Source organism: Hemitrygon akajei, chromosome 5 (genome assembly GCF_048418815.1).
Source record: "Hemitrygon akajei chromosome 5, sHemAka1.3, whole genome shotgun sequence".
Lineage (NCBI taxonomy): Eukaryota > Metazoa > Chordata > Chondrichthyes > Myliobatiformes > Dasyatidae > Hemitrygon > Hemitrygon akajei.
In genome coordinates, this window is record NC_133128.1 from 40,226,791 (window position 1) to 40,239,146 (window position 12,356).

At 40.9% G+C, this 12,356-nt stretch overlaps 1 long non-coding RNA gene across 1 annotated transcript; it reads left to right on the forward strand.

The window, feature by feature from the left end:
* Window positions 1-5,160: 5,160 nt before the first annotated feature.
* LOC140727664 (uncharacterized) lies at window positions 5,161-9,271 on the forward strand. Its single transcript, XR_012098896.1, has 3 exons — window positions 5,161-5,261; window positions 6,755-6,997; window positions 8,523-9,271. It is a non-coding gene; the product is annotated as an uncharacterized lncRNA (long non-coding RNA).
* The last annotated feature ends 3,085 nt before the right edge of the window (window positions 9,272-12,356 follow it).

A 12,356-nucleotide genomic window follows, 5' to 3' on the forward strand; every position in this document is an offset into this window, starting at 1 on the left:
TTTTTCAATGTTGAAGCTATAATCCATCGTTAAATTAGGAGCCATGCATCCAGTTTTGTTCTTGTGCCCTCTGACAATGTGCCAGCACTCACTGAGTTCTGCTGGAAATTCCATCTGGCTGGACCTTGATATTCCTGTCAGTGGCTAATACCATTTAAATGTTGTTACACAGGAAGAACAGATAACCTGGAGAATTAGAATAAGCTTCCTTTTCAGTTTGGTGTTGAATATTTTAGTTGGATTGCTTATATACTGTGTACTCAACAATCTGGATTTCATAGCTACAAAGGCAGTCAATATCATTAGACTATGGAGCCAACAGCAACTGGCCCAGAAGCTGCTGCCACTCCTCTTCCATGGAGGTCACTGTCTCGTAATATCCTCAGAAGCTACCTTCAGAAATCAGCTAATCAAAAATTCACTGCAAAGGCACCTAGAAAATGCTGCTTTTGCCACAAGTGCTTTAGTAAAATAGTAATTAAAGCACAATGATTTAATTACTGTTTCATCGCCTTACAAAATGTAAACATTCACTCCTTCCATCACTAACATACTGTGACTACAGAGTGTGCTTTCTACAAAACATGCTGTGCTCCCTTGCTTCAGCTATTCCGCAAACAACCTCCAAGCTCACAACTGCTACCACCAATGTAAAGACATCAGGCACGAAAAGCAACATCACCACCTACTGGTTCCCCTAAAAATCATATGTCATCTGGCGTTCACGCTGGGTCTAAATCAGCATTTCACAAACTGTTTGAGGTTACCGCTCCCTTGGCTCCCAGACCACATCCTCCTGCAATTCCTCTCCCTTTCCAGCCATTACATGAAAACTATTAAAAAAAAATTAGATTTACGATACACATCGAAAGAAAATAGGAACTACAAATTCAAAGCAGTGACAAATAATCGCAAAAAAAAATTCAAATCTATTTAAAGCTACAAATAAAATTATTTCTTTATTTAATTACATTTAAAAACAATTTTCATCAACAATTTTAGAGTGCACATTGGTAGTCCAACTATTCACTATTTCATTGCTTTTTACCTTTCACCAGATTGGGGCAGTGACATCATCTTCTCAACATCAGGCTGAAGGAGTCTCAGATTCCCCCCACCCCCGTTCAGTAATTTGCAGTCTGTTTTGTTACTTTAAAAGTAGTTGGGCGACTGCACTGAAACCATGCTTCACTAAACGCGATGTTGGAAAGGCAATATAGAACATCGTGACCTTTTCCAAAGTGCAAGATGGTATTCAGAGACTTCTTTCTGCAGCCAAAAGTGTTGATGTGATTCTTTGAAGCTTGGCTTCAGCTCAAAGTAATTTTGCAGCAAGATCAGTTCTTCCTCCAACCTGCCTGTTATTCCTCATTTGAAGTGTTCAGGAGTGGATTTATCACTCAATCTGAACATTTGGATTGAGAGAAGATAGTGCAATCTCTCTGATATGTCTTTGTGCAGCTCACCCAGCTGGGCACAGTATATTGAAGATCATTATCTGTTGGTCTTGCTTTCTCTTCCAACTCAAAGAGGCTCAGAAATTGAAAAAGGCCATGGCAGCCAATGTTGCATTTAAATAGGATTAACTAGGACAGAAAAGTGGAGATGACAGATTTGACTTTGATAAGATTCACATTACTTTCTTGCAATTGAAGACTAATTTCATTAAAATTTGTGAATAATTCTGACAAATAAGAAGGACATGCCTAATATCCTTGAGGTGATTACTGCATGTAGAATTCAGGTCTTCAAAGAATTTTATCATAGTTTTGAAAAGCACGTAACAGCATCTCAAGTAGTTTCCTTTCTAAGAACCATTTGACTTCTGTTGTGCAAGCGTTCAAGCTGTTCAACATTCTCAATAAAAAGCTCTCAAAATAGTTGAGAATTCATAGCATGGGACTTGATTTTACGCTGTGATGACAGTATTTAGTAATTTCATGCAGTAGATCACTACGGTTTTTTGCAACAAGATGTTGTCTGTGAGTTACGCAGTGAATAGTAAATATGTTAGGTTCAGCTTTTTTCAAGAAAGCATATGTCCTCTCATAAACGGTGCCTCATCTTTTGTTGTTGTTGAGTGGAATGTCCTTCGTTTTGAAAAATTACTCAACATCATGAAATATTCATCCCCCCCTTCATATCTGTTCCTAGTCCCTTTGCAATTAACAACACTTGAATCATGCCTTCATCTTTTATAAAGCAAACATAATCAAGAAGCAAAGATACATTGCCTGTCAAAGTTGACTCATCCAACTGCAGAGCAAATTCTGTTGTCCCAAGTACATTGCATAACGTGTCTTCCACATTTTCGGGCATTTCATCTATTTGTTTTTCAACAGAGCTGTTACTGCGCAGAATTGCGTTAATTGTTAGGTCTGGTGACTTATGCAAATCTGTACTCACAAACTCCCTAACTGGTGGCAGAATCAGTTCTTCTCCCCTTGTATGGGACTTTCCAGGTTTAGCAGTGAGTAATGAAATGTTGTATGAAGCACCATCACTGTTTTGTTCAGAAATGCTGGCAAATATGTTTTGAAGTGTTTTCATTTCTGACAGTTTTCATGAAAAGACTGAGAATGCCAATTTCTTATTTGTTTCATCAGAGTGTTTTCGCTTCAAATGTTCAAGGAGCCTAGACTGTTCCATAGCCTCATTTGAAAAAAATATTTTTCACACAACTAACACATTGGCTGTTGTTGGTTGCTTGGTGCTGGTAATAAATCCATATTTCAGGTACTCCACACTGTACTGTCTACATTCCTTTTTTGTTTGGTCTGTTTCTGTCATTTTTGTTATGCATTAACAACCATGATCAATTGCCTATTGTTCAAATGCTGCGATCAGTAAAGGGTAAGTTGTGACATCATTGTAGCTGATTCTCTGCCTGAAGATACATAAAGGGGGACAGTGGTATCTCAGTTGAGCTGTGGGCTAGAGAAATGCAGTCAATATCATTCAAAAGGGCAGATTCTGAACTTTACCCCATTGAACACTGCACCCTAATTCACAGGGATTGTGTCACTGTGTGATTGGAGTACGGGAATTGTACTGGCTAACACAGTACCTTGCAGTAGTGCAGGTCAGACTTGGAAATAACACAATTTCTTCAGTCCAGATTGTTCACCATATACCAAATACAGAAGTATCACGTAACTTTTCAACAAATATAACACACTCTGAGCAAGTCTAACAGAACGGTGGGATAGCAAGAGTAGAGTTGATTACATGATCATTGTAATCAATTATGAGGCACCGAAGATCAATAAGTTATTCATTTCTCAAACTAAGCCTGAAATCCCTCAGCTACTCCCCTTACTACCTAGTGCCCCTGCACCACCCCGTTTATTTTTATTGTCCCCTTAGGGATTTCTCCTGTCTCCAGGGGGCGATATTGCCCACTTTAGAAACCACTGGTCTATATCCTTGAAGCCCTGACCCAACAATACTATGGGAGTAGGACTATAGCAGTTCAAGGAGTTAACACTTGCAGGGGCACTTGGGGGCAAAGAATAAATGCTGGCCTTACCAGAAACTCCACACATCAAAATATGCTAATTCCACTAAAGATCTATCTATTTCTGCACTCCCTAGTAGTTTGTCTAGACTAATTGTTAATCCTCTTGTTAGACATACTTTGCGAATATGGGCCCAGTTTAGGAAATTTTATGGTTTTTATGGTTTTTCCCTTTCTAGTCCTATCTTACATAATCATCTTTTTCTACCTACTATGTATGATTCAACGTTCTATGATTGGTATAGAAAGGGCATTAGACATTTTGAAGATCTTTTTATCGATAATCGCTTCGCATCCTTTCAACAGTTCTCTGCTAAGTTCAATCTGTCTAATGCCCATTTCTTTAGATATCTCCAAATCAGACACTTTATCAATCCTTTAATTCCCAACTTCCCTGAAATGCCTGAGAAAAATGCTATGGATTTATTTATTTCTATTAATCCACTGGGTAAAGGCTTAATATCCTTTATCCATGATAAATTAGTATCCTTACAGCATGCCCCTGTGGATAAAATCAGAATGGCTTGGGAGCATAACTTAAATATCCCTTTATCTGATGAGATTTGGGACTCGATTCTCAAATCGGTGAATTCAACTTCTCTCTGTGCTCGCCACTGACTTTTACAGTTTAAGATTGTTCATAGAGTCCATATGTCCAAATCTAAATTATCTCGATTTTACCCTAATATTAGTCCTCTTTGTGATAAATGCAAAAGTGGCGAGGCTTCTCTTATTCATATGTACTGGACCTGTCCTAGCTTAGAGAAATTTTGGAAAGATGTTTTTATAACCTTATCCTGTATTCTGAATCGCCACTTAGAACCTAACCCTTTAATTGCTCTGTTTGGTTTCTTGGGTGAGACAGATATACGCTTGAGTTCGACTAAATGTCGAATATTATCTTTTGCTTCTCTCCTGACTAGACATTTAATCCTCCTTAGATGGAGAGATGTTGCCCCGCCCACACATGCTCAATGGCTTAACGATATTATGTCCTGTTTAGACTTTGAAAAAATCTATTATTCAATTCTTAATTTGGATATAAAGTTTCATAAGGTCTGGGGACCTTTTATTGAGTATTTTCATAATTTTCCTCTTAATTAAGTTTTTTTTTCAGTCCCTTGCTTTCAGCTCTTTTTTTTTTGGTAGTAGGCATTATTATCTTCTGTTTTCAAGTGTATTTACAGTTTTCGGGGTTTGAATGTTCTGATTTATATTTTCTACATTTTGTTTTGGTTGGTCTGGGTTTTTTGTTGTTGTGGGGCTTGGGGAGGACACTAACTTTACATGACTTCAACTTGGGTGCTTTCTCAACTATCTTATTTTGTATTATATTACTATTGTATGTTTATCTTGCACTGTACTAATTTTCTACTTTGTTTTTGGGTTTATTTTTATTTGTAGTGTTGTGGAAAATGCATTTAAAAAATCAATTAAGAAAACATGCTAAGAAAGTTTGATTTCTTCAGATAATTAATAAAACAAAAATAAGTCAAGAATTTGGCAGATTTGAATTTTAATTTCTACTTAATCCCTTGTGTGTGTTCCTTTCCTTCTTTCTCACTTAGTAAAGTGTTAATTAACAATTGTGCTCTTTATTCACAGGATTTCTGTTTGGAGAATGTTTTAATATTAATTGCTTCTCAGTATTGTGATTATATTACTTTTGTTGAATGGCTTTAACCTGTCACCCAATGGCCAGCAGGAAAAATCCAGACTGCAGAAATCACTTTAGAGGACGGCAGTGAGTACAATTAATTTATTGCTGACGGCAACTTCCAGATCTCTGGTTTTCGATTTGCAATTGTTTCTGTATACTGATAAAGTAAAGCAAGCACATTCTCTTTTTTCAAAAGGTTCAAAAGTTCATTTTCTTGTCGAAGTATGCATGTACAATACATCTCTGAAAGTTGTCTACTCCAGATAGTCATTAAATACAGAAAGACCATGGGTGTTGATTAAAGAGAAGACATCAATTCCTCCCCCCCACTCCCATCGCCAAAAATGAAAAGAAACAAAACTTACAGACCCCAAAAACTCCCCTCCCACAGCATAAAACAGTTGCAATAATAAGCACTGTCCCCCTATACATAATAATCCCCGACCCCCTCATTCATGGAAACAGTGACAGTAGCACCCCCCTTCACACAAAAATTTAACGGATCACCCACCCACCAATAATCCACCAGAAAGAAAACACTGAAAAACTGGAAGAAACCAATATAAGGCACAGCCCAGTAATCACAAAAAATCTCAGAATACGGGAAGCATCTTTTCATCAGTATACATGGAGTCCTCAGTCCTTCTGTAAAGAGCGACCACTGATCCGGCTCCAAACACCACTGATTTGGCTGCTGACTGTCTCCGCTGGGAGTCATCGCAGACCCCCTCCACATTCACCTCGATGCTTCAGTCTTCCTCACGGCTTCGAGATGGAGTCGTTCATGCCTCGTCCATGAGTCAGCTTGCATTCTCAGTCCTATCTCCCCCCACCCCCATGTCTGAACTCCATGAGGCAGCTCTCCGAACACAGCATAGCTCTGGATCCTTCAATCGAGATTCAAACTGTACATCACGGGCCCCAACAGTTTCCGTAACACAAACAAGACAAAAAGAACAAGCTGAAGGCAGAGAAAGAGTGAAATAATTGGAGAGATTTACTATCTCAAGAGTGTTCCTGAGGAATCGTTGTTCGCTGGCACCATCTTTTTCTGTGGAAAAGTGTAATGAAAGCAAGTTTCTGAGCATCAAATTATATATAATACACACACACACACACACACACACACACACACACACACACACACACACACACACACACACACACACACACACACACACACACACACACACACACACACACACACACACACACACACCACTGTGCACATATAAAAAAATCTGTAAAGTGAAGATGCATTGAAAAGTAATTACATGTAAAGTTTCTAAATATCAGAAAATTTACTACAAGGAGCAGAAAGTAGTAAAAAAACTAAATCAAATCAATATTTGGTGTGACCACCCTTTGCCTTTAAAACTGCATCTGTCTTGGGTACACTGACCTGCTGTTTTATAAGAAAAATGGCTGCTAGGTTGTTACAAGCATCTTTGGAGGGGAGTAAACTGTTGTCCTTTTGGGCTGAGACCCTTCATCAGGACTGGTTTTGTGGGTGTTGCTCAAGATTTTCAGCATCTGAGCAATCTCTTGTGTTTCTGATCCCCCTTTCTTCCCTGTAGGTTTCAGCCATTTAACACAGATCTTGTTGATGATATAATTGTGGCGCTGATGGGCAAGGATATTTAATAGACAAGATTGGTAAGCTCAATTAATTATCTAAGCGACTGATTGGTGCCTCAAGACCCATGATTTGGATGAGCAGCCACACACAAGTATGTTGATTGTCGACTGGAACTCCTCAGAAAATGAAGCAGAACCAGCTGTATGCAGCAAAATCAAACACCGTTCAGACTTAATAAGTGGTGGGTAACATTTATATTGTAACACTGGCCTTCTCCAACCAGAGCCTAATCACCCATCCTCATTATTCAATGGCAGTATGTGTCCCAGGGAGCAGGTTGGGGATTTTTCTCATTGTATCGGAGAAGAATGAGGGGTAATTTCATACATAGTGTTTAAAATTATGAGAAGCATAGATTTAAAGTGAGGGGGGAGAGATTAGATAGGAACTGGGGGTGCAATATTTTCACCAGGGAGTAGTCAGTATGTTGTATTGTGGGAGTTGCAGTAGGGCAAGGGTTAAATTGGTGCTGACAGAGACAAGGTGCAGACAACGTACGTACTCTAGCTGAACCCTGACCTGGAGAACTTAGCTCCAGTTAATCAGCAATGGCAGAGGAGGGTACAGTAACATCATTTATATTTTATTCGCCATGTTACATGAATAGGAAAGGTTTTGAGGGATATGGGCCAAATGTGGACAAATGGGTCACTCAATTGGACCAAAGGAAGGGTTTGCATGCGCAATGACTCAATGACAATATCTTTGCCCAGACCCCACCATAAACATCATGGGAAAGATCACAATCGACTAAAATATTTAACTGAGGCACATAAAACCATGGCTAGAAGAGAAGTTTAGTGACTGAGTATCTTTCAATGGGCGGCTTACCTCTTGCGTCTTAAAACTTTTCCACCCTCCACAAGGCATACTAAAAGTAACAATGGGGTCTTCGCCAATTTCCAGAGGAAATGAGCTCCAGCAATTCATGCATCTCCAGACAGCCTGGGACAACCAATGCGTTTGGTACCTAGTGCCTACTCCCTCCACCAGAGCTGCCCTGGGCTGCAGAAAATACACTTACAAATCTTCCCAGTGCTCTGCAGTTAATGACTAAATCTTCCATGCAGATTTCTATCTTCTGCTACCTTACCCGGAAAAAGGGCAGTAAATACTACCACCCCATGAGCCTCTGCATCCAACTTCCGCCATCCTGAATGAGATCCTACCACCAAACACATCTTTCTCTCCCGCACTCTCTGTCTTCCACAGGGTTTGCTCCCTCCATGGTCCCCTTGTTCAATCGTCCCTCCCCACTACTCTCCCTCCTGGCACATATCACTGCAAGTGAAGAAATGCTACACCTGCCCAGTCACCTCCTTCCTTACCTCCATCCTCCATTCAGGGCCTGAATCAGTCATTCCAGATGAGGTAATACTTCAACTGTGAATACGTTGCAGTCGTCTACCATATCCAGTGCTCCCGATGCGGCCTCCTCTACATTGCTGAGACCCAAAGTAAATTGAGGGATTGATTTGTTGAGTACTCCATTTGCAAAAAATCGGAATTTCCCAGTGGCCAAATATTTTAATTTCTATCCCAATTCCAACATGTCCTCCACATCAGTCTCAATGAGGCCACTCTCAGAGTGGAGGAGCAACACCTCGTATTTTGTCTAGGTAGCCTGCAACCAGACAACATGAACATTGGTTTCTCCTTCTGGTATTTATTTCCCTCACCCTTCCCTTTTCTTCTATTTCTCACAGAGGTCCATGAGCCAGTCCTCATCGGAGAATTAGAGGTGAAGAGGGTCGGCAACTTCACATTCCCTGGCATTACCATTTCACAAGACATGTCCTGGACCCAATATGTATTGCAATTATGAAGAAAGCACGGCAGCACCTCTACTTTCTTAGGATTTTGGAAAGATTCAACATGAAATCTAAAGCTTTCACAAACTTCTATGTATGTGTAGTGGAGAGTATATTGACTGGCTGCATCACAGCCTGGTATGGAAACAACAAGGCCCTTGAATGGGAAGTCCTACAAAAAGTAGTTTAGCTCAGTCTCTCGTGGGTAAAGCCCTCCCCACCACTGAGCACATCCACATGGATTGTTGTTGCAGGAAAGCAGCATCCATCATCAGGTACCCCCACCATCCAGGCCATACTCTGTTCTCACTCGTCCCATCAGGAAGAAGGTACAGAAGCTTCAGGATTCACACCAGCAGATTCAGGACCAATTACCGTAGATTCCGGACTACAGAGCGCACCTGATTTTAAGCCGCTGGCACTAATTTTAGAAATAAAATCATTTTTTTAAATGTAAAGGCCGCACCGGATTTTAGGCCGCACCGGATTTTCGGCCGCAGGTGTCCCACGTTGTAATATGAGATATTTACACAGAAAGATATTACACGTGAGGATTTTTTTAACTTTTAATTAAATCCATATGGTAACAAAAACAAATACATATTGCAAATGCTTTTTTTCGAACCGTGCCCGTACGCGGCTACTTTTAAATATACGTTTCGTATACTTCTTTACTGAACAACATTCCAATATCTCCTAACGACTGGTAAAAAATATATATACTGCAGCCTACCAGGAAAAGTTATTGATACCTTTAACTTAAAAGCAGAGTTCGCTCGGATCCAAAGCCGCTCGCGTAATCCGCTCCCCCCTCCTTTCCGTTTCATCGCAAACGGCATTTAAAAGCAGATTTCGCTCGGATCCAAAGCCGCTCGCGTAATCCGCTCCCCCCTCCTTTCCGTTTCATCGCAAACGGCATTTAAAAGCAGATTTCGCTCGGATCCAAAGCCGCTCGCGTAATCCGCTCCCCCCTCCTTTCCGTTTCATCGCAAACGGCATTTTCCCACAAGACGCCGCGAAACCGGGTGTGTCGTCATAGCATCCCGCGATGTAGTACAGAAAACAAATATAGTTTAAACTAAGTAGGGTAGGTAGCACAATGCTTCGAGTGTTTTCCATGTTGATGAGGGTGAGTACAAATGACTGATTTACAATAATTTAATTGTGAAAGTGCGCTTGATTTATCGTACAATTTCATTGGACCTCTGTGAACTACTCATCAATTTTATTGGTCTACTGTTACGAGGCAAAATGTTTACGAGGCGGCATGAAAAAAAATCATGCATTAGCCGCTTCGGATTATTGGCCGCAAAGTTCAAAGCTGTTCAAAATGTGGGAAAAAAGTAGCGGCTTAAAATCCGGAATCTACGGTATTACCCCATCATTGAAATCACCCCACAACCGTGGACTCACTTTCAAGGACTTTTCATCTCATGTTCTTGATATTTATTGTTTAATTATAGTTCAAAATTCAAAGTACATTTATTATAAATGCATGCATTATACAACCTTGAGATTCATCTCCGTACAGGCAGCCACAAAACATAGAAACCCAAACCCCAAAAAATAGGAGACCAACAAACACCCATAAAAGCATTCAGGACAAAAGTCAGTCCTCAGGCATGAAGCCCAAAGCAGGCCCCAGCCCAAGCCTCAGTTCAGAGCAGAGCCAAGTAAACGTCACAGAGCAGCGAGCAGAACCGGCTTGATCCTTGCATCCTGTCCCGACACCCTGCCCTTTGAATTCACCTGGCCCAGCATTTACATTGTCCAGACATCGGGTCATTCCTCGCAGCAGGACCTGGGCCCTGTTGCATTGATGCACTCTGGGCATGGATATCACTGCCATGTTTCGGCCTGTACCTGGCCTTTCCAAATTAGCCTGATGGATCAAACCTCACACTCGGCTTAGGTGGACGGGCCTCAAATCTGCCTCTCCTCCATTCCAACTTTGCTCCGTTCCTCTCACCCCAACTTTGCCTTGAACATGCCTCGACCTCACTTCACACCCACACCCAGACACTTCAAGCCTCGACTCAGCCTCACCTTCAGTCACCTCTCCATTGTTCGTTTACCATAAATTTTACAAGGAAAGATGTTATTAATAAAGTATTCGCAGGGCTTCACCAGCATCATCTTAAACCAGAAGGTTATTGTTATTATTTCTTTATTTTTGCATTTGCGCGGTTTGTTGTTTTTTCACAGTAGCTGAACGTCCAGTTGGTGCAATCTTTCACTGATTCTATTATGGATTTATTGATTATGCCCATTGGAAAATGAATTCAAGGTTGTATATGATGACATATATGCATTTTGATAATAAATTTACTTTGAACTTTTAACTCTTCCATCTTCTCCTCACCTGCCTATCACCTCCCTCTTGTGACCTTCCTCCTTCCCTTTCTCCTATGGTCCACTCTCCCCTCCTATCAGATTCCTTCTTTTCCAGCCCTTTGCCTTTTCATCATATCTTCTTACTTCATCCCCCACCCACCTGGCTTTACCTATCACCTTCAAACTCGTTCTCCTTCCCCACCGTCCACCTTTTTTATTCTGACACCTTCCCCTGACTTTCCAGTCCTGATGAAAGGTCTCAGCCCGGAACCTTGTGATATCGTATGAAGAGCGTTTGATAGCCCTGGGCCTACACTCACTAGAATTTACAAGAATGAGGGAGGATCTCATTGAAAGCTATTGAATGTTGAAAGGCTTAGATAGAGTAGGTGTGGAGAGGACGTTTCTTATAGTGGGGAGTCTAGGGCAAGAGGGCACAGCCTCAGAATAGAGGAATGACCATTTAGAAGGCATATGAGGAGTAACTTCTTTAGCCAGAGGTAGGTGAATCTGAGGAATTCAACTGGAGGCCAGGTTATTGGGTGTATTTAAGGCAGAGTTTGATCGGTTCTGGTTAGTCAGGGCATGAACGGCTATGGGGAAAAGTCAGGAGAATGGTGTTGAGAAAGAAAATAGATCAGTCATGATGAAGTGGCAGAGTAGACTCGATGGGCCAAATTACTTAATTCTGCTCCGCGGTCTTATGGTTGACAGCTCATTCCTCTCCATGGATGCTGCCTGACTTTGTGAGTTCCTCCAGCAATTTGTGTGTGTTGCAGGGAACATTGGCGCTTCCCAATTCTCCTCAAGTTCCATACTTCTCCAAACTGGGAACCTAGTGCAAGTCTTTAACTCTCTGTGGATCTTCATCCCAGAAATGCTCTTCAGCAACAGTGCTTCACCAGAAGGATTGCTGCAGTAAAACAGGAGGCTCATCAAATTTGCAGGAAGCTGGAAATGGACAGTCACATGACACTTAAATTAATCGTCGGGAAACCAACAGCCTGGCCTATTGACCATGTGTCATGCACAGCACCTCCTCCTCCACTCAAACTGAGAAGTTATATTAAATAAACACTGGTGCTTTTACTAAAATTGATTCTAATAATTGTAATGATAACCTTGAAAACAAGAATTATGAAAACATTCAATTTTTAATACCCTTCCGAGAAGAAAATCTGCCAACCCAAGCTAACTAATAGGTTACCACAGAAATCTGATTGTTTTTTTAACTACCCTCGAAACAGGGTTGAAAACAACCCAGTCTGGGGAAAATTAGGGAAGGCAATGAAGGACAACTTTGCCAGCCACACGCATGCACATAATTAACTTTAACCTCAGTCGATACGCCTGCACTCTCCACCAAAAGTGCCTGTCAGATTATTTCACTTGTAA